We start from the raw sequence: 23,099 nt of genomic DNA, 5'->3' as shown, positions 1-23,099 counted from the left end.
TATTCAAAGTCATGAAAGGTCAGTGTATAATGTGATTATTGGTTAGAATAATGTACGCAAACTGACAACTTTTACTCAGTTCAAAGAACTATTCAAACTCAGCTCATATTTTAACTCAATTATCCCGCGAACTGCTTTCTAAATAAACTACGTCTCAAATACGTAAATATTCAAAGTTTTCGCTTAAGTATTCAAATTAATGAAAGGTCAGTGTATAATGTGATTATTGGTTAGAATAAGAGATTTCAAATTATTCCGTGCGATAACCATGGTAACAAAGCTGTTACTCTATAGTCAATTATGGTATACGTCAGAAATTGTTAGAAATAAAAGCAGTTTATAAAAAATTTAAACAAAATGTTAAATTAAAGGCCACAAATAAAAAATAAAAATGTTTGTACAGTTACATTATTTTCTCTATTCTTTTTAAATTCTGATTCAAAAAGAAACAACAAAAACTTCGGTTTGGTTTCTCTACTATTGGAGTAGAGGATGTATGAGTGCCATTGCCACTATTGCGCCAACTTTCCATCGCTTTTTTTTACCCTCACCGTCACCGGAGAGGCATTAAGTGTTACCCTTGTCCATCTGTTCGTGCGTACTTCCCAAAATTGGTTTCCATTCTCTAGCTTTAGTTTGCTTCAACCGAATGTTATGAAACTTAAACATAATGCTTATTACCACAAAACACAGATAAAGTTCCAATTTGTGTGGCGTCACTTTTACCGTTCTAGAGATATGCCCCTTTACAAATGGAAAAATTGCTGAATTTTTCGTTTCTGTTCTCTTACTTAAGGTAACACGATACCGAATGGCATATCTCCCGATTTCTAAAATTTTTGGCACACTGGTACTTTGAATCGAGCTACATCGGAATATGAAATAAAAAATGAGGGTCACCATTTTTGTTTTTTTGTAATTTTTATAAGAAAACGTCAATTTTGGCGACAAATTTACCTAGTTATATAGGGAAAATGCCTTTTTTTTTAACATATTTTTTAGATTTTTCAATGGACGGCTATGTTCTTATATACGGAGAAAGACTAAAAACTAACATAATATCCAGGATTGTATACTGAATCCATGCATGTATAGAAATACATATGTCACCATCCTTTTTTTTTTAGATAAATTGCTTCAAAGTTGACCGATACGCTTAGAATTTGACAGAAAACGTGTGACGTTCGACTGAGTTAATTTTATTTCGTCTTAACTGGGTGCACTTTAAGCTTTTCAAAACTGAATCGTCACCTTAACTCTACCAAAATAAACAATGGTGATGTCACCGATGTATTCATGCATGAATAAAATAAAGTGCTTCAAAAATTTGATTTGGTAAACAGTGATGTTAAGGTACAATTTGAATTGATTTATTGATGGTTTGCTTAACGTCCGGTGGCAAATATTTCATGCATTTTTAGGACGATACAATCGATTTGAATTAGTTGTATCTAAAAGACACTTTTGGTGCAGCCATCAAAAAGGGTTAAACATTCTGTTAGGTGTGAAAATTATAAAGAAAATTAACATCCTTATAAAAAACACATTCTAAATATAGTATACTCTGTATGATGTAAACGTGTGGGTTATGTGCGTAGTTAGTCGGACAAACCTTGTAAAATGTATGCAAAATTTCACTTAAATAGCTGTTATAGTTAAAATCTGACTTTTGTTGTGAACATGTGATGTTATAATTTGATAGTTTAAATACTTCCTATACTAAATTTACTTATTAACTTTCCAATTCGAGAGACTAACGAATCTTTACTAAAACTACAAATTAGCAGTAAAAAAATACTCGTCCATCCTGCATTAGTCACGTGTTATCTAGATGTCTTTGGTTTTGTGTGTCGTTTATCGGCCAGATGCTGTTTTATTGTATATCCCACATTTCCATTTATGCACACAAAGATATAGCAACCCTTTTAATTTAAATAAACACTTGGTATACTTGTAAAAACTCCTTATAAGACTGCGAATATTATTGCTTGTACGGTGCTTTTTTCGCTAATTTCTATCGGTATTCTTTTTTCTGATAAATTTCCTTTTTCTATTTTGCTAGCAACATTTTTCGGTGAATATTTAAAAACGAATGGGCTTTTTAGCGGAATTGCATTACTTGTGGTACAATTCCCCGTATTTTCACACATTATCATGCGTTTCTATAATTTGGATTTCTACTTTCAAAACAAAATTTTCTTGGGAAACGACATGCATCATTAATAAAATAAGAATGCTTTTCAAAATTAAACCAACCCAGAATAAAAAGCTCAGTCCGTTATGCACGAGAACACAGATAGATAAATCGTACAAATACTTACATGTACTTGTCAATAGAACATTTAAAAAGTATATATTTAATTGTAAAGAATGAGAAGAAGAATTGCAGGAAGACGACGAAGCAATCAATGTCAAATAACGTATTGCATAAAATCCATCGACACTCTGCATCTAGTAGATGCAAAGTTACAATTAAAAATGTTTATTTATTTAAAATTTCACATTAGTGTAATTTTTTGTTTTTGTTTTTCTCTTTTTTGTTCTTTCATTTGAATCGCATCTATGTGAATTTTGTTTTGTGATTGAATATGATACGTATAAAAAGCGTCGCTAAAATGAAGGTATTTTTAATATATATATATCAAATAAAGAACATTTATCATTCAATTATTTTATATCAGCCTGAGGCAAATTGTTTGTCAAACGTTCTAAGTTATTATAAAACATCAGGTTTTACGTTTGTCGTCAATTTCATTGATGTCGACAACAGCAGGAACGATAACTCGTGGCGTAACGTCATTCGGTATCGTGTAACCTTAATTACCTTCTTAATTTCTGTCCCTTTATAATGTTATATGCACGCGGGGGCATCATCTGTGTCCGATGGACACTTTCTCCAATTAATTTCAAATATGAATATGTTACTGATTTTCATGATTCGTAAATGAAGTTGAAGTTAAAAAATGTCAAACTTATTGTTTCAGGTATGGTCCTCACCTTGTTATTCGACTTACTTTCCTACATTTATAATGCCAACATATACACATTTGGTTTCTCGTTTTAACTGTTTTATATTTTGTCATATCAGAGCCTCTGTTTCTTGTTGTCACAGTGGAAAAATAGACCAAATTTGATTTTGAGACTTTTCTGACATTTTGTAAAAGATTTTGTGACATCATTGTTTTTCTTATATTTGCAATATTTCACTACGGGATTTTGTTAATTTTTTGTCACATACACGTAGGCATTGAAGGGTTGTTTTAAAATATACGGGAGCTAATAACGATTTCTTAAGCTAAATGAAATGAAAGTAGTCTAAGTAACAAACAATTTACACGAAGGAAAATCGGCAACAGTCAATTCCTGAACTGAGGGTTTGGAAATTTCATAATAGGGTGGGCACAAAGATAAGTTTAAGATAGGAACAACAACACAGTCACCACCTAATGTACACATCGGTTATGTTTGGATTTATACAAATAGCAATTTAAAATTATCAGAACCAATAAGACAACTATTCTCAAAATAACTTATGCATGTACCAATGTAAATTCTGAAATAAATAGCTGAACTTTTGTTGAAAAGTCATTCTGTGGTGCTTGAGTGGGTTTACGATATATAAATGAAGGGGGAGTTTGGGATTTCACACATGAGAAAAAACTACATAACTGACATGGCCATCGCCATTCTTGTTGTTTTTACAATATATAGAACTGACAGCTAGTAGAACACAAATAGCAATTCTTAAATAGAGTATTTAAATCTGGCCGTGTGATTAGGAAGTTTTGAAGAAAACTGAACATTTTGTTTTTCCATAAGTTACATGTATTTTAGACAGTCGAGTTATTACTACATAATACATTTATTCTAAAAGTATAGAACCAATATTCTTTGGCTAAAAAAGTCTAGATTCCATTGAATGATATCTTCTTGATTTGTTGATTCAACGATGATAAACAAACTTATAAGGACTATGACAAGACGGTGGGATACCTGTGTATCAATAAAACATACAAGACGGTGGGTAACTTCTGTATCAATAAAACATACAAGACGGTAGAATACCTGTGTATCAATAAAACATACAAGACGGTGGGATACCTGTGTATCAATAAAACATACAAGACGATGGGATACCTATGTATCAATAAAACATACAAGACGGTGGGATACCTCTGTATCAATAAAACATACAAGACGGTGGGATACCTGTGTATCAATAAAACATACAAGACGGTGGGATACCTGTGTATCAATAATATATACAAGACGGTGGGTTACCTCTGTATCAATAAAACATACAAGACGGTGTGATACATGTGTATCAATAAGACATATAAAAATGGGGGGATACCTGTCTGTCGATATTCTTTTCGGACGTTTTGATAAAGACTTTGTTAAATCATTGTTTTTCTTATATTTGCAATATTTCACTAAGGGATTTTCTTATTTTTATTGTGAAAGGATTATATCAAGTTTAAAAGATTAAGCTAATCTAATTTCATGTTTCAATTTGTTTCTCAATTAGTGACATTTTCTTCAATCTTACCTAATATTCTTGTATCTATTTCTTTCGATAAATAAGTTTGTATGTTCTATTGTTAATTATTAGCTATGCGCTAATTTTTCTGTAATCCGTTAACTATATTTGTCACTCATTTAGAGAAATCTTTGAAAGTCTATTCAAGTAATTTTTGGTTTGTTATATAAACTGTTTTATTGACGAAACTATTTGGGTTGAAATAAATGCCAAAGGCAAGTCTTTCTTACTATGACAGTGGGAAATCTAGTGAACGAAAACAAAAGAAAAAAATTCACTCTTCATATGATAGAGTCGAGAAAGTCAACAATAAAACAACGTCGGTGACGATACTGATCAAAAGTTATTTCTAAATGATAATTGTACATTTTAAAGAAATTATTTGTTAAACTGTGTTATTAGAAATATACATGCAAATAAACGATGTTCTATGTTCAATATTTATCGAGATAATTGCATTAGAAGCTTGTAAAACTGAAATTTAAAAAATGCCAATCTTTGCTGCATATTGACACAAAAAATTGAAAAAAAACATTTACATACAAAATCTAAAGATTTTTCGGGTCAGCAATTTTTGGAGTATTCCACAAAGTCCTTAGCATGTAACAATTTCTCAAAGTATGCTTATTGTTTCACACCTAAGTTATCAAGCACACCTGTCTGTACTTGTCACATGTACATTCAATGGAGAAGTATTGTCTTTTCGTGAATATAAAAATTTAAAAGTCTCTCTTTGCCGGTTAAGAAATTAAAAGATTACTATTCTTATAAAGTAGGTATCATTTTACTTTTTTTTTTATACAATTTTAAGAAAAGGTCCTCTTGATTTTTGTACATGTATTTGTGGTCTTCTCGATCTATTAACATTCAATGTTTACATCGAGATAAGGTCCGTTTGAATTTGCTTAGTAACTTAATTTCAAAAGTGTCAATCTTTGCTGCATATCAATCGATTCCTTTGTATTTTTGTCCTTGGCTTTCTCAGATCTAGCTGTATATATTTATACGGAAAATTAGCATGTTCCAGAGAGGTAAACATTCAGTAGAAAAATCAATTGAAGTTGGTACTCCAGGAATTTATTCGCATAGCAACATTTTAAACCAATTTTACACCAAGCTTCTAAAGCCGGCTGTACTCGTCGTTTGCTACTTGCTAATGGAAGTGATAACATTAAATAGAAGTTTTGTTTTTATTTCAACTTATTTCTATTTTTACTATTTACCAGAATTTTTCCCGTGAATCCATAATTGATAGCTTCCTTGTTAAAATGGGACTAACATTGAGAAGATCTAGTTTTCAGTGTTTACAGGTGAGGTAATATTTTGTCACTAGATTGCCTACTGTGCAACGCATATCGAGCACAATGGACTGACCCAGATTATTAGCACAGATTATAACATATGCAATCGAGTCGGCCTAAGTCAGAATAACGAAAATATCGTGCTGGTCGGTGACTTTAATTCTAACTTATTTTGTAAAAACAATAACAAACTCGTTGATAAATTGAATTCTTTTTGATTTTTTAAATATTATTGATAGGGCTACTAGAGTGACGGAAAAATCAAGTACTTTATTAGATCCTACTATATTAAGTGAAAATCTTATATCCGCTTATTCTGATGTTATAAAAAAAAACACTGTTCGGGACAAATTTCCCATTCCAGAATTGGCAAATCTGGCTTTTTTTTTTACAAGATAACAAAAATATTTTTTGGCCAAGTAATAGATAATTAAAAAAAAAATTCCCATATGTCCCAAAGTTTAACTGTTGTCACTGTGGTCACTACAGCTGATTAAAAGTACATTTCTCATTGGAAATTTAAGAATTCCCATGGGAATATTAGAAGTTCCCATGGGAAAAATGAAAGTTCCTACTAAACTGTGCATGCTCTGTATAATTGTAATTGTAATATTATGTAAAGGAGAAGACTTCATAAGTTGGTTAAACTTGTGTCCGATCCTATTAGTATATTTGAGCAAATAAAATCGTTATAAACTAAACTGTTTTATTATTTCGATATAGCAGATTGGATTTAGTATAACACTGAGCAGTTTGACCCTGTACAATTGTATTCCATGCTGAACTATTAAATTATATATCGCGGAAACAAAAGTCGTCATTTGTTGTAAGAGTCAGAGTCCGTGCAGACTCGTAATATTGTTCGTATTGTTTATTGTGTGTGTTGTTGCAGGCCAACACACATCACCCAGTCACAATTATTGATTGTTGGTGTTTTAACGACACTTTTAAGCGCCACATTTGGGCTATTTCGTGGCGGCCAGTTTTTATTGGTGGAGGAAGCCGGAGTGCCCGGAGAAAACCACCGACCTTCGATAGGAAAACTGACAATCCTATTCAATTAAGATTGGAGTCGAGTGCACCCGCACGAGCGGGGTTCGAACTCACAACCTCAGTGTTGACTGGCTAGTGATTACAGTAGTAGAACTACTTAGACCACTTGGCCACCGAGGCCCCCTAGTTTCTATTTGTGACATTACTAAACGGAATGGGTTTTGCTAATTTTTTGAATGCTTCCATTCACTCAATTTGGTACCTGGTGGATAGTTGCTTTATTGGCAATCATAACACATCTTTTTATTTCTATATTGTTGATTTTCGTAATGAAAACTTTTACCATTGACCATTGGCAATACGATATACAAAATATTAGTACTTTTAGCAAACTTCTGCAGGGTCAATCCGTAAGAATCATCATTGATTTTCATTTTAATTTACATATATTCAACATGACACAGACACTTAAATCGGTATGTATGTGAAAAAGGAAGCTACAGGGTCCACTGGATTTTCTTAAATATTAATCATAATTTGTCTGTATTCAGGAATAGTTCTTTTCCTGTTACACATGATATTTCGCCAAAAGCACAGTAGAAATGTCATATAACAAATATGTCAACATAAAAATGAATACAGTAACCTTGCAATTTCTTGTAAGTTATCAAAATGACATTTTATCCTTGTTTTTAAACACTAAAGGCCGCAAAAACTCGCAAACGTAATTGTATCTGTAACAATAGCAGTTGCCGAATGCAATTTAAATCAATCATAATTTGTCAGAAATCATAAAATTGTGGACTCAATTAGTTCAGCGTTGAAAATGTAAAAATAAAAATGACAGAAAATAATTCTGACTTTATAATTGGAAAAATAGATTATTGCATGTTAGAAATCTCCTTAAATAGTACAACAAAATAAATAATTGTGATATATTCAGCATATTATAAATGTTTTCAACGGAAAGAGAGGTTGGTGTGCATGAGTCTAATTTACTGAGGTTGGTTGTTTATGTCATCTTCGGTTACATCGGCTTTTAAATTTGAAGTTAATCAGAAATTCTCTATGAGGCGTATGTATACAAGAAGTGTACGAAAATTTTACTTATCAACAATAACAGTGCTGTTTGACAATTAAATTACATGAAATTAAGTTCACCGCTATGCTCTATAGTAACCCGTTTTTTATGGACACTACTCTAATCATTTCGCACCACGTAAGATCTACCTCCCGTTTTTAATGAGTCCGTGTGGCTAAGTATTCAGTTTCCTGTTTATTGTTTTGTAGACTGTCGTTTGTCACATGTTTGTTTGTTCTTCATTTCAGCTCACCTTTCCCAATGTGTCATGTGAGCTATTGCAATGCTTGGCGTCCGTGGTCCTATTGTAATAAGATTTTTCCAAAAGCTTCTCCTATGAACCACACTCCCCCATATGGATTATACATTACTAGTCTATCAATAATTCCCGTTCCGCTTTGAAATTTGGAAAAAAATCAATGTGTTTTTTTTTGTTTTTTTTTTTATTCTTTCATCGTTTTCATTTTAGTTATTTGGTTGATTTGGAATCTAATTGTGTCCAGTTTATAAGTTCAACTGTTAAGGCTATTACACGATTTCTCTGAAGCTTTGGAGGATGGAACTTTATACGGATAGTTTTATTTGAATACTTAATACTGATTAGAAATAGACAGAATGAGTGCTCGTTTTTATAGCATCCTGTAGTCCGTGGAAGATAAATAATTTAGAAAAGTGGAAACTTTAATTTTTATAATTTCAATTCTCATGGACGTTTTCAAAGGATATTTTTAGTGTATTTTGATATCTATGATAGTTTTTCGTATTATTTTTAATAAAACAGTTGTTGCAGTGTTCATGCAAAGGCGGGATCTGGCAAGATGACAAGGAGATCATGACCCTATAATTATACATTTGTCCATATGCTACAATATTTTCCTGTGGTACCATAGCGAAGTTGAGGTTTTTATAAATGGTTTTCCTTTGTTTACAAGAGCGGCCGGTTCATTATTGGTACCAGCTTTGAATTATTTTATCCTCCAAATACCGGGGAAGCTTTATTCAGGTTATGGCCTAGCGTCAGTGTGGGGTCGTGCTCCACATTAACTCTAATTTTATTAGATGAACTTTTGTTACTTCTGTTACCAGAAGAGCACCTACTTGCCAATATTACAAATGCCGGCGGTTTGTGTCGTCCTGCCTGACCTTGTTTACTGTTTTCCCCTGGGCCGATTTTATTCCACACAGTGTTTCTTGAATTATTTTACTCTTTAAGTAATGACAATTTTCGTCTTTTTTCATGATTTTGTCTAATTATCTCAAAAACTATGGTAGATAAGTAAACATTTTAAACAGCAAAAATTATCAGCTATACAAAACCTATATAGAAAACATTGGATGACTCTTTATACGAGTAAATGCCCTTAAGGGCATACGATACAGTTTTGATCCCATAATGAAATTTTAATGAAAATTTGCATATAGGCTATTTTTTACCTGATTTAATCAAATATGTAATAAAAAATATACCTTCATGTGATACTTTTTGAGTAAATTGAGGTCGAAATTTCAGATATTTGCTCAAAATTCGGATTTGTGGACGTATTTTTCCTTTCGACAGAAAACTTTTTTGTTTTAAAAGATAAACACAAGCTGTTTTTTGTTAAATTATTTGTAAATTCTATTTATATAAATGTCCTATAAATTTGTGCATTTTATTTTTACAAATAACTCATATTTATCAAATGTTCATGAATGTAGAAAAAACCCGTCATTTTTTCTGTGTATTTATCAAATTTAAAGAAATTGCATTATTGACTTTTTCATGAAAATTGGTACACATAATCTTAATAGAATATCAAACCAAATGTCATTTTAAAAAAGAGGGGTCCATGAACTCGTTTTCAAGATAAATCAGTTTGAATGATAACAAACAGTCGAAAACTGCATCTTTTCCCGATAAGTCGCAGTTTGACGTCGTGAAAATAACAATTTACGTTAGCAACGTCATCACCTCCCCTGTAACTGTATCTTATGCCCTTAAATGGCTTTTTTTGCCTTTTGCCTTATCTACAAGTTGTTGCCTATTATCTTGAAAACTATAACAAGTAGGTAGACACTGTTAAGAGCAAAAATGATCGGTATCCAATATCTATAAGAATGTCATTGCCCAATGACAGACACAATTAGCTGACCCCACATAGTAGTAATCGCCCTTAAAAGACGATTTGCACTCACTAATATACGAATTTTACTCAATTCGAATTTGAGGTTTTGTCTAATTTTTCAATTTTGAGATGGATGATTCAGGCTATTAGGAGCCCCACGTGTTTTTTGTTTTTGCAAAAACCGAATATAGTCTTAGTGTGACGTCCATTTTTATTGAACTAGTACACATTTTTGTTTTGGGGCCAGCTGGATCCCGTCTCCGGGTCCGGGATTTTCTTACTGTGTTGAAGATCAACTGGTGGCCTTTGGCTGTTTTCTGCTCCTTGGTCGGGTTGTTGTCTCTTTGACGCATTCCCCATTTCCATTATCAATTTTATTATTTAGATGGTCATAGAAAGAAACTTTGGAAAAGCAGCAATGATCAATAAGGCAATATATAAAAAGCAATATGGCCAAAATATTCGAAAGAATATTTCTAAACCTTTAAGTAGGAGACAAACTGACAACGCCATTGCAAAAAACGTAAAACGACAAAAAGACAACAAACAGACTTCGAAACACAACATGTAAAACATGTTTCAGTACTCCTAACAACAAAATTATTATATTTAAATTTACCTGTGTACGTTACTTTATTTAACGCCATTTTGTCCAATGTTAAAGTTGTCTTTTTGACATTGTTCTATATCTTTTTTAATAATATTGTATTTAAATTGTGTCATTGATCAAACTTATTCGTTCAGTATATGTTTACTTGTTTTTGTTTATATGTCTTTTTGATCGAGTTAAGCCATTTCAATTGATATTTCATAGTGTGTTTTTATATTGTAATGTAACACTACTGTTTCAGGTTAGGGTGAAGGTTAGCGCCTGTTAAAACGTTTATACCCGCTGCATTTGTATGCACCTGTCCTAAGTCAGGAGCCTGTTGTTCAGTGGTTATCGTTTGTTGATGTGGTTCATAAATGTTTCTCGTTTCTCGTTTTTTATATAGATTAGACCGTTGGTTTTTCCTGTTTGAATTGTTTTAAACTAGTCATTTTAAGGCCCTGTCTTTGTCATTGAGGTATGTTTGTTATTGGTTGATGACAACGAAGTGCCCGGAGAGAACTACATATTTTAGGCAGAAAAATTCTAATCGGTTGAGATCGGAATGGAACGCGCCTTTCCAAATTCACAACCTCAGCGTAGACTGACACGGAAGTTCCTTTTATAAGGCAAAATCACTGTGCAAACCATTCAGTATTTTGAATCATAGCAATTTGGCCTTTTGATTTTTTTATTTGAGCGTCACTGATGAGTCTTGTTTTAGACGAAACGCGCATCTGGTATACAATATTTCAATCCTAGTATTTTTCTAGCATTGTTTATTGTGTTTTCCAAAACCTTTCATTTCATGTATCGCTTGTTGCAGATTTCATATGTACTTTAAAGTACATTTTGATTATCGTTACGTTCAGTTGGTATTCAAATTTTATCATATAAAAATACAAATGGCAGTATAATGTTTTATATTGTGCCTTTTACTTGATCATGAACAGAACAAATTAATGTTTATCAGACAATCCATGAGTGTTTGAAGTGCTAATGTAACAGTAAGACGGTCCACATGTGAAACAGAAATAAGAACCAAAATTCAGGTCGGTAGAAATACTGCAGAATACCACGAAAAACCTGTATTTGTCAAATGTAAGTTAGAATACACTATTGTAATGTTAATGATGTAAAATACAATCAAATTATTTGCTTCCTGTGTTTTTTCTTCGTTAATGAACTTGTGAAATCTATACGATGGAATAGGCTTCATACGATAAATCGCTACTTAGTCCGATGCGGAAAAGCCAGTTACTGAGAAGTAACTTAGACAACTTCCTTTTTGTCTCGCCTTGACAGAGTCAAAAAGCGAGACATAGGTATGCTGTTTCCGGCGTCGGCGGCGGTGATGGCGGCGGTGGCGTGAACATTGTATTAGTTTGTGATTAGATCTAGTTCATGGTGAACCACTAGTGGTAGGTCAATAATATTTGGTATGCAGTTGTATTAGCATTGGCAAAACTCATTACATTGGAGATTATTTGGCCCTGCCCCCTCAGTCATGGTCTGTTGACTTTGAAACTTTGCTTAGTTTACATGTATTAGTTTGTGATTAGGTCAGTTTATGGGGAACCACTAGTGGTAGGTCAATGATATTTGGTAAGCAGTTGTATAAGCATTGGCATATCTCATTTCCATGAAGATTATTTGGTTGTTAACTCTTCTTTGTCATTTGGTCTCTGATGACGAATTGTCTCATTGGCAATCATACCAAATCTTCTTATTTTTGAATTGACAAATATACTACTGAAACAAGGCATGACGAACAACTGAAAAACTGTGGGCGATCTTAGATATGTAGATGTTGTCAAATACATGCATTACATTTTAAGGTAATCGTTTCATAACGCAATATGAATAGATACATCAACAAGATTCAACACTGATAAAGAGCGGTATCTGGCAGTTTTTTTTTATTATAACACGTATTAAAGATCATTTAATTAATTGTTAGTGTTTTCAACACACGTAGCCATATTGTGGCAGTCGCTTTCATCGGTCAAGACTGCCCATATACAACCGACATAAAGCAGGAAACTGGTTGCAATTCTAATCAGTTTTGATCAATTAAAATCTGGGACTATCGCATAGTGCAAAGCCAGCTTCGAACTCAAAACATCAGTGTCGATAGTCTAGTGATCACTGAAGATGAACTACGTAGACATGGTAAACCACTCGGCCACCGAGGTCCTATTATAAAGGAAGTAGACATGGTAGACCACTCGACCACCGAGGTCCTATTATAAAGGAAGTAGACATGGTAGACCACTCGACCACCGAGGTCCTATTATAAAGGAAGTAGACATGGTAGACCACTCGACCACTGAGGCCCTATTATAAAGGAAGTAGACATGGTAGACCACTCGACCACCGAGGCCCTATTATAAAGGAAATCATTGTGCAAATCTTTCTGTATTTTAAGTCGTGTTCATTTACATATTTTGGCTGGCGGAACGCCCTTCCAGCAGTATGCTAGCATTGTTCAATATGTTTTCCAAAACCGATCATTATATGTATGGCTTGTGGCAGATTTCGTTTGAGTTTTAGAACTATCACGAGTATCTGAAGTGACAATGAGTATCTGAAGTGATATTTAGTGTCTGAAGTGGTAAGGCAGTGCACATATGGAATGATAGACATGTGTTTATGAGGGTTTGAACATGTTTCTTTGAAAACTTGCACCCACAAGAGATTTTGTTAACAGATACCAAAGTGACTTTCTACTGGTTTGCGACGTAATGAACAATTTGTGTAATTTCAGACCTTTATCAGAACTGTAATCCGGATTAGAATAAATAGCAATAATTTACCCTAAAACACAGCAGAATTCAAATAAGTTTTTTCATGTCAATGATGTCACACAAATAATATGTTTCCGAGGTTTTATTTCATGTAAGGCAGTGCACATATGGAATGATAGACATGAAAAATAAATTTGACTTTATCGGAATAATGATACACTAAACGATGCTATTTCTGTTCGTCTTTTCACTTGTCCATATTATTGACATATAAACTATCAAAGTAAACTTAATGTTTCAAATGAAGTGGAGAAAACCCATAAAAACGAATCCACACACAAGAAAGAAGTTTGATATACAATGCACGAAGGAAACACTAGTTAAGATACATTGAAGTTAGGATTTCATAAATATAGTAATTCTTCTTTCGATTTGAATGTAATAGAGCAATTGACGGAACACCGAAATATATTAACCATAAGTCTAAGACGATTTGTTAGATAACATGATAGAACCATTGATTGTTTCGTCGTAATTCGATGACTATTGTAATAAGGTGCTTGCCGTAACTTGCAGTCTGCCATATTTGTTTTTCCTTCATTTTTAGTGGTTTTATAATCCAAATCATTTTGTTTTTCTCTTTTGAAATGCATTACGTACGGTCTTATTAGGCTTTTATAGCTTATTTTACGAAATAGATTCAACTGAATTTTTCTGTATGTTAAGAAACTAGACAAAGTGATGCCCCCGCACTCCACTCAGAAGTAACTGTATTATAACATATAATGCTATGCACATCTTATGCAAGTATATACTCCAAAAATGACAAAGTTCAACTATCTCCCGTGATCACATGTTTTTTTCGTTTAAAGAATTTAAAATATCGATTTATATTTACCTGGTCTTCTGACATACAAATGCTTTGTTCAAACACAGTCAATATAACTGTTTCTGTACATGGTGGTGTGGTAAAACTTCCACAATATCGGTACCAACAGCGAGTGGTTTCTGGGAACAGATTCATGATTGGAAAGTTTTCCAGGACTGCCTTGCCACCTGTAAAAAGGTTTTTATTTAAATGAATATTCTGGCATGTTAAGAACTGAACAAATAGACTTTCCTCAAACAAATGAATATTCACCAAACAAAAGGTAAAAATGATATGTACAGTTGGTGAAAAGAACCTTCCGCGCGACTAAGTCGTCACCAAAAATATAAGCTAGACTCGTTAAAGGAGAAGTGAATATTTCGTCACAAAGAAATCTCCTTCTTCCCCTTCCTTCGGAAAATAAAATGACTGATTTCCATTTGTGATTTATTCATGTTTGTGGTAAATCTTGGTAAATATTTGCTGGCTTGTGGACGATGTTTACATATCAATTGGCCATCGAATAGATTTTGTTACGTCGACATGGTTTTGAATACCCTAAGTATCTATTCCTCCCCCTTGTTTAGAACAAATCTATTTTATAAAACGATAAACGATCAATAAATGTTCATTCACGATAATCTTTGGCTGTAGTTACAGTTGAAAATTAATGTAGTTCATTTTCATTTACCAATATTTTTTACCTCTTTTAGCTTAGAAACTATATGTTCATAATTTTGATTGTAACGACAATAATTATTCTTGTTTATCACTTATGAAAGTTAATAATTTTTAAGGCGAATATTGTGTTACTGTTGAAAACAAAGGACATTAATATATTTTATGTTTTTTTCAGTAAGTTGAATGTATAAAACCACAGTCACATAAGTCGGAATAGGAATATAAACTTCAATTTTCCATTTTTTTACACATCGAAGTTCCCTTGACGTAATTCTTTTAGGGCATGAAGGTGACATTTTTTAAAACCTCATTTCTGTCGATACATAGCCTGGCCCCTTTTTCAGTTGAATTCTTACTTCTGATGCATTTCCATCCTCATTGCAGAATATAATTGATTGATTAATAATTCGCTTTCTTTCCTTTGTATGATAGACATACATGTGAGTTTTAATAAAAAAAAGTTATGAAAACAGTAATGAAAATGGCCTTACAAAAATTAATACTCCAATCACTACGGCAAAATGTTTTGGTGCATCTGTTGTTGGAAGAAACACAAAATGGGCCTAAAATAGATAAGTAGATGCAACTATTATTATAATGAATTAACATGCATGCCTAGTAAGACGACAACTTGATTTAGATAACTAAAAATCCAACTGTAAGTACTTTCAAAGTTTTATATTTACACATGCTAGGCAGAATTGTAAGTAGTACGAAAGGTGTAAAAACTCATTAAAGATACCAGGCTGATAATTTGGTTCGCAATACATCCGTGGCAATTGAATCAAAACAGGTTGTAAAGCCAACTGAAAAATTGTGCCAAATACGGATGATGCTATCTATGTCTGGGGTAGTGTTTCCAATTATTCAACATTTAATTTTCACAAAACGAACGTATCAATAACATCTCATGTCAACACAAAGGTGATGACTAGTCGGCTGGCGACACCCAAGGGGACGAAATGTTCTGCAGCAATGCAAACGAACCAGTAATGTTTTTGAAGCATTTGAACAGTTGAATAATTTACAGCGAAACCTGATTTTTGTTATGGAAAATGAGCAAGATTAGTAACATCTGTTTATTGACCTCATGTATCATTTTGACCTTAAAGTTTTAAGATGAGTTAAATAGGGGCCAATGAATTGATTGAAAACACATCGTTAGTAAATCAAATATTAAATTACTTTTTTTTCTTTTTGACTAACACTACTCTTTCTTTTCTTTACGATAACACACACATTTGATATCGTAATGAGCTCAAAGAAGTGCCATCTAATAATGACTTCATAATGTACTATCAAATTCTAAATGCTGTTTCTATGGTGGCCAGATGCGGCCATTTCGCCTTTTCGCGTTTTCGTGTTTTCTCCTTTCACTTTGCAAACGCAAAATCGAGAAATCGAGAAATCGGGAAATCGGGAAATCGAGAAATCGAGAGAGAGAGAAATCGAGAAATTGAGAAATCGGGAAATCGGGAAATCGAGAGAGCGCAATCGAGAAATTGAGAAATTGGGAAATCGGGAAATCGGGAAATCGAGATATCGAGAAAGCGAAAACGCCAAATCGAGAAATCAAGAAAGCAAAAACGCGAAAACGCGAAAACCGGATATGAAATAGATTTCTCGATTTCGCGACTTCGCTTTCCCAATTTCTCGATTTCCCGATTTCTCGATTTCTCGATTTCGATTTCTCGATTTCTCGATTTCGATTTCTAGATTTCGATTTTTCGATTTCTCGATTTCGCGTGAAAGTGAAAGGAGAAAATGCGAAAGTGAGTACCTCAACTATAAATTTCCCAATTTTTTCTCTATGTAACTGCATCTATTCCATGGAAAAAAAATAAACATTCATTGCAGAAGAAGAAAACGAAGAAGAAGGAGAAGATGGAGAAGAAAAAGACGATTATTGGGAATGGAAAGTGGACATATTTTTTTAAGTACTTAATAATCTGTTCTTTACCCGCCTTAAACTAATCTATCAACTCCAATGTGACAATATGATGGGCTTCAACATATATATATATATATATCGTATATCGGGGTTTTTTCGCGGCACATAAAGAAACGCGAAATTTTGACCCAGCGTTAATTTCCCTGCATATCCCTAGATTTTACCTGTCTAAACATTTCATACATTATACTGTTAATTGTCAAGTTTACACGAAATTGATATGAAACTCATTTTACTCTTAAGGTGAAAATACAGTATCTTTAAAATCAGTCTTTTGTGTTATCGGCAGATCACAAAATTGTTCATCATTCATTAAGATCTCTGTTTTCATAAAAATTAAATTGACTAATCATACATGTCATCCCTTTAGACAGTACAGCAATCAATGGCATGTTCAAAAACGTTATGGCAATTAGCGATGATCAATTGGGTGTCGTCATAACCCAAACATTACCAGTATTTTAGCTTGTAGTACTTGTATTTACTTGTTATCGATTTTCTGTCAGTCAATCAAGTTTATGTTGTTAACATCTTAAACAATCCAATACGGTGATTTTTTCGCGTGTATTTTCCAATTCAGCGAAAATTATACACAGTGAAAATTTTATCTGCCCATTTTGTCATTAAATCGCGAAAAATAGCCGGAATTTGTATATAAACTTATGCTTGTGCTGTGATGGACACATCGTACCAGACCGGTTAAAATTGTTGTTATAACTACCTAGCTTTGTCACACGGTTCTTTTTTGGAGCCATGACCAGGATACTGAGTAAGGTATGTGATTTTTTTGTATTCTCTTTATTGCTTTTTCTCGCAATGGCTGAACAACAATGTAATGTAGGGTTAGTTTTTTCAAAATGTATCAACATAAGTTCAAAGTCTCACTCAAAAGGTATCTGAAAACGGCATCAATTAGATTGTTGAAAGCTTTGATGGTTCAAATTTAAAAAAAAATCAGGAATAGGTGTACAAGATGTAAGCACACTTTTTCATGCTCAAGATTTTTACTTGGATGAACTCATAAGAATACATGTTTTGTTAAAATAATGCGGATTTCATGAGCGAAGATGTCGATAATTTATTCCTTCTGATTCAATGGTGAAGGTTTTTTTTATTGATATTTATTTTTATGTAATCATTATAAGGGTGAAGGACTTTATTAGGTATTTGACTGTATGAGTCGATATAAAAGTCTTGCTTACAAATTTTAATTAATATAATGATGAGATGTTTTTATATACGGTTAATTAAAAGACAGTATAAATATTATTAAAAAAAAACTTGAATATTAATACTTTAGAATAAATTCATAGTAAGTTAAAAATCTTAAGATGTTGTCCTTTTAGAGTATTTAACTGCGTGTACAATGATGAAATTAAAATATCTATATCTTGATTTGGAATATAATAATTTCTGTTTTGATTCATATTTTGAGTTGTTTTCTGAAGATACGATCCGTAATCCTAGAATAAACGAATTTTATGAAAAACGAGTAAAAGCGCCTGCATAGGACAGTTTCATTTAAGAACCTTTTTAGCGACGAAGTTAAGGGTATTTCTGCGATGTTATAACCATGATTGTACAAATGTGGTTGACGCAGTTGGCCAGTGCTTAAGCACATTTGTTTAGAGAAACAATAATTCTATGTTATTTAGAATCCAAACCCTTCTATCGCACAATTACTAAGGCATACGTGATGCTAAGCCATGAAAATGGTGCACGTTTTTGGGTAGTGTTACAGTTGTTATGGTAACAGTTTTTCTACAAATAGAAAACCAGCCTTTATTGTGGTATTTTTAAACAATGACAGAATCATCTTCAGAAAATAGCGCATACATAATAAAAATTGATACAACTGCTTTGTTTAAACTTAGGGTTTTAAGTTTTTAAGTTTTTCGCGATAGATGAAATATAGGATTATATATTTAATTGAATATGTTCAAAGGAATATTTGAACATCATGTGTAATCAAAAGTGTGTAAATCAAATGCATGATTGATATAAAAAAAGGAAATCTATAATAAGGGTTTAAATTGAAAATGTTTTCATAAATAGCATTGGTAAGGTTTATAACCACGGATTACAATATTAAAAAAAAAAATTAAGACTTTAAATTTTTAAATATATTGAAATAAGTATCATTAATTGTAGACAATTATGCGGGTTACATCTTCCGACGAAGATAATTTCCCTCTCGCTGAATTAAAAAAGAGAAATTAGCAAACAAACAAAAAACAAAAAAAACAACAAAAAAAAAGCGCGAAAAGAAGGCCGAAAGGTCATCTATAAAATCCGGTTCAAGTGGAATGTCAAATGATAATAGTTCTGATGGGTATAATTCCGAAAGTAGTCAAAATATGTCTGTTGATGAAATTAGAATACCAAAGAAAAATAAACAAAATTGCAGATAATTTACTTCTGTTTTAATTAATCATACTCATTCTAATTAATTGTCGCTTCAGATGGATCGTCGAAAAAATATTGATTGTTTAGAATTCCTATTAATATCATTAATTTAAATAAACAGCTTTGTTTATGAAAAAGGAAGGAAAGTGTTGGTTGAATGTCCAACCTCAGGGGCGGATCAAGCCATTTAAAACAGGGGGGTCCTAACCCAGGATAAAGGGGGAGGGGGGTTCCAACTATATGTCCCCATTCAAATGCATTGATCGACAAAAAAAAGGGGGGTTCCAACCCCCGGAACCCCCCCCCCCCCCCCTGTGGATCCGCCACTGAACCTTATTAAAACCATTTTCAGTTTTTCCGAGAGTAAAGTATATCTTAACTGTTAGTTTTTTTGAGTTAATTGCTACACAGTAGAAAAAAAATTAATCATAAAATTAAAAAATAAATATTAAATAAATAAATAAATATGGAGACTATTTCATAAATTTTAGAGTTTTTATTTTCTAATCAATAGATAACATATTGATAATTTCATTTACCAAATTAAAGCAGAAAGAACTTATTGAGGACGACTTTGACGATAAAATAATAGACAAACCCATCTAAGGTCAATGTTGCCTGAGAGAGTTGAAATCTTAATTTCTTTATATCATCTTAATTTATGAACGGACAATTTTAGACAGTTTCGTTGTAAATCATGTCTGTACCGAAGTATGTACTATTATAATGCATATTACCTAACGAGAAAATTTGACATTTTCCAATTACAGATGTTGCATCCCAGTACTATGTTGACAGCTTTTCATGTTAACAATGTGTAAGAATTTAAATATTCGGTGCTTCTCTATTGATTCAACACATTTTTAAATTTACAAAATAGTGTAAAGAAGGTATATTAGTAAGGGTTATCGTACCAATGTTGTAATTAGATCTCTGAATATAGTTTACATTGGCACTAATATCGATTTTGTCATTAGCAAATTTAAACATAACTAAATTTGTATTTTCTTTTCAAACGGGATGTATAGAGACACACACACGTTCATTTTTATCTATAAAGAAGTCACTCCTAACTATCCTACTACCTGTCGATACATTTATTTTTGGCATTGCACAAGTCATGTCTTCTTTGACTGTTCATGACGTTGAAATACTAAATCCCTGGGATGTGTTTTAGTTGATTTCAGTCTCTGAAGCATGATGTTTTATTATTAATTGTTTTGGCTTTTAACTAGCTGTCAGTAACTGCGAGTACTCTCAAATCGTATTTTCTTTTTAATTTGACCTGTTGATTATATTTGTAATGCTTTTTTGTTATTTAATGTTAACATGGATCTTGCCTATATACCAGCTTTGGTTATTTGGTATTAATACAAATTTTCACTTCTTCGTACTATGAACATCAAAATTATTTCATTTCTCCTTAAATACTGGTTCTTGCACCTGTACAGGAAGTTTTATCTAGCACTTATTGTATAGTTTTATTGTTGATATTCACCCCATATGTACCAAGTGTTAGATTAGTTTTATTGATATTAAAGAAATTTCTTGGTATTCCTAAACGGAAGATTTTATACACACAGAAGAAGAAGTATACTTAACAACAAAATTATTTTCATTTACCTGTGTATTATATGACGCAGGTTTTTTCAAAAGTGATGATTTTTTTTAAATATTGTTTTAACATTTCACAGTGGTATCATACTTTAACTTCGTTTAAACTTGTTTATTTACTTTTGACCTTAATTATTTATCCCTTATAATTTTTATTAAGTATGTATTTGCATTCAGGTATCACCGATCAAATTTATTCGTTCATTGTGTGTTAATTTACGTTTTTTGATTGAGGTAAGCCTTCCAATTGATATTTTATAGTGTGTCTTTCTATGTTGTGATGTTATACTATTGTTTCAGAAAAGGGAGAAGGTTTGGTACCATTAAAACGTTTAATCTAGTTGCAAATGTTTGCACCTGTCCTAAGTCAGGAATCTGGTGTACATTAGTTGTCGTCTGTTTATGTAGTTCATACGTGTTTCTCGTTTCTCGTTTTTATATAGATTAGACCATTGGTTTCCCGTTTGAATGGTTTTACACTAGTAATTTTTGGGGTCCTTTATTACTTGCTGTTCGGTGTGAGCCAATGCTCCGTGTTGAAGGCCGTACCTTGACCTATAATGATTTACTTTTATAAATTGTTACTTGGATGGAGAGTTGTCTCATTGGCACTCATACCACATCTTCCTATATCTATATACATATATAATATGGAGAAAAGTTACTATTTTTCTTATTTCAATTGCAGATGTTACATATCAGTAATTTTACAAGTCAAGAAATACATTACATATATAAAAAAAAAAGATATCTCATGTTTTATAATCGTCATCTGTGTGTTTATGGAACGTTTCATACTTTACATGTGATCGCAACTTAGATGCTTATAATGTTTTTTTAGGACCAGTTTATAGAGGGATTGCATTATTCAATATGTGAGACACTCTTTTTCAATATTTTAAACATACAATCTAATATGGTGGCCGCCAATCCCAAGAATTCTATTCTGGCATTTTCCTTCAATCCAAAGAAAAAAATTACTAAGCAGCCCCCAATATCGACTTCAATATATTCATTTGACCCGGGATGCCTGCCTTTTGCGCATGAAAGTCATCAGCCCGCAAAATCGACAAGTCTTCTAAAACGAAGCTAGGGTACTGTCTATGGACCTTTAAAAGGATTTTGTATCTATTAGACAGCAACCCAACAACATTGGAAATTTTCTTATAGCCTAAATCTAGGCTAGGGTCCGGCCTATGCTTTCGCTCTAGGACTTCACACATATAATTATGCCCGCGTCTCTAGAATATTTTAGAGTTTTATTAGGTATATTGTTTACCGGTTTATGCAATCATGGTTTTATCCTGTGTGTGCAACATATAAAATATCTGATGGATCTAATACTCAAGCATCCTCTGTCATATATAGCTTCTTTGACCTTATTCAAAAGGTTGATAAAGAGTGACTAGTCTGCTCTTACGACTAACAAGAGAATAACCTTTAACCTTGACTGCAGTCCGACTTTCATAGTACCTGACTATATATCTATACCAATATGTGAAAAGTCCGGTTCACAAAAAGGTTATCGATTGAAAGGGTGAAGTCACAAATTCGAGTGTTCTGGAAAGTTCAGTAAATTATTTATCTCATCGGTTCATACCACAAACATCAAGCTGCATCTCTCAGTATATTTAATTCCAACTCAAAAATGAAGAAAAATCTCAATCCGTCTTTATAATTAGTTTCAGAGTAAAAGCTACTACTGATCTACATGTCAACTAGTCTTGCGCCAACGGTCAAACCATGAATTCAATAAAGATGTAACAAAAAGACAAACTATGATGTACCTAGCCCGCCCTGATGATGTACCTAGCCCGCCCTGATCATAGTTGTCGTTTCATGCACGGAACAACAAAAGTAATGCCAGACTTTTCGAAAACTCGTTCTCAGTTACAAGACCATGGATCCGCCCTGAACAAAGCGGTATGTCAAATGAAAATAGAGAAATGTTCAAACATCAACTTACACTCACAAATACATCTTTTATCCACGTACGATCAAGCTTTACACAAACAAAAGATATATTTTTACATATAGACCGCGATGACGCAAAAGCATTATAAGGACCACAGGCGGTTCTAAGTATGGGCAGGAGGTCCCCAGACCAGGGGTGGATTCAGGCGGGGCCATGGCGGCGTGTGCCCCCCTTCCCCACCTAAAATGTGCAAAGCATGGTTGTCCTCAGCTTTATAAAGAATGTTTCGATAATTTTACCTCCAAAAT

The sequence above is a fragment of the Mytilus californianus genome, unplaced genomic scaffold (assembly GCF_021869535.1).
Source record: "Mytilus californianus isolate M0D057914Y unplaced genomic scaffold, xbMytCali1.0.p SCAF_14, whole genome shotgun sequence".
NCBI lineage: Eukaryota > Metazoa > Mollusca > Bivalvia > Mytilida > Mytilidae > Mytilus > Mytilus californianus.
The sequence above is the reverse complement of the archived record's forward strand: the minus strand, read 5'-3'. Positions refer to the sequence as shown.